The sequence below is a fragment of the Eimeria mitis genome, genomic scaffold, assembly GCF_000499745.2.
Source record: "Eimeria mitis Houghton genomic scaffold, Emh_scaff2984, whole genome shotgun sequence".
Lineage (NCBI taxonomy): Eukaryota > Apicomplexa > Conoidasida > Eucoccidiorida > Eimeriidae > Eimeria > Eimeria mitis.
This window is the reverse complement of record NW_013571327.1, coordinates 2951-3233: the sequence shown is the minus strand read 5'-3', so window position 1 is coordinate 3233 and position 283 is coordinate 2951.

Below are 283 nucleotides of genomic sequence, written 5' to 3'. Positions count from 1 at the left end.
GATCGGATCCCATCGATCCCCAGAGCGTGGGGTTATACTATCATCCCCCCCCCTGTATCTCTCTCTCTCTATACCCTATAAAAAAAAAAAAAAAATATATATTTTTCTCTCTATCTCCATTATATTTATTTATTTTTTTCTGCTGCTAAGCCCCCGCAAGCAGCAGCAGCAACTCACCGTCCCCGCCGCTCCCCGCTACACCCCACACCCAGCAACCCCTCAGTTTGTGGGGTGTTGGGATCGTGTATATGCTGGGGATCGACTCACGGAGACGATCCCAGCC